The following is a 386-nucleotide window of genomic DNA, read 5'->3' as shown; positions in this document are numbered from 1 at the left end:
GAGAGAGGAGGGGGAAGGAGAGAGGAGGGAGAGAGGAGGGGGAAGGGGGAGAGGAGGGGGAAGGGAGAGAGGGCGGAGGGGGGGCAATTAGGAGGGGGACGCCCCGGAAAGCCGAGAGGAAAGGGTAGAAGTGAGCAAAAGGGAAGGGGAGGAAGCGACGATGAGAGAAGAGGGGAAAGGGGAAAGAAAACGTGAAAAGAGGAGGAGAGGAAAAGACGGAGAGTTGCATTATAGGAAAGTGGATAAAGCGGAGGGAAGGAAGAATCAAGAGAGGGAGGGGGGGGGGGTCAAAACACTTTACATAGCAGCTCGAGAAAAAAATCCGGTCCGTCACGCCGAGCGCCAGTTGGCCCTGTGCCACTTCCCCGTGCGGCGGAAATGGAGGG

The sequence above is a fragment of the Penaeus monodon genome, chromosome 27, assembly GCF_015228065.2.
Source record: "Penaeus monodon isolate SGIC_2016 chromosome 27, NSTDA_Pmon_1, whole genome shotgun sequence".
Classification (NCBI taxonomy): domain Eukaryota; kingdom Metazoa; phylum Arthropoda; class Malacostraca; order Decapoda; family Penaeidae; genus Penaeus; species Penaeus monodon.
The sequence above is the reverse complement of the archived record's forward strand: the minus strand, read 5'-3'. Positions refer to the sequence as shown.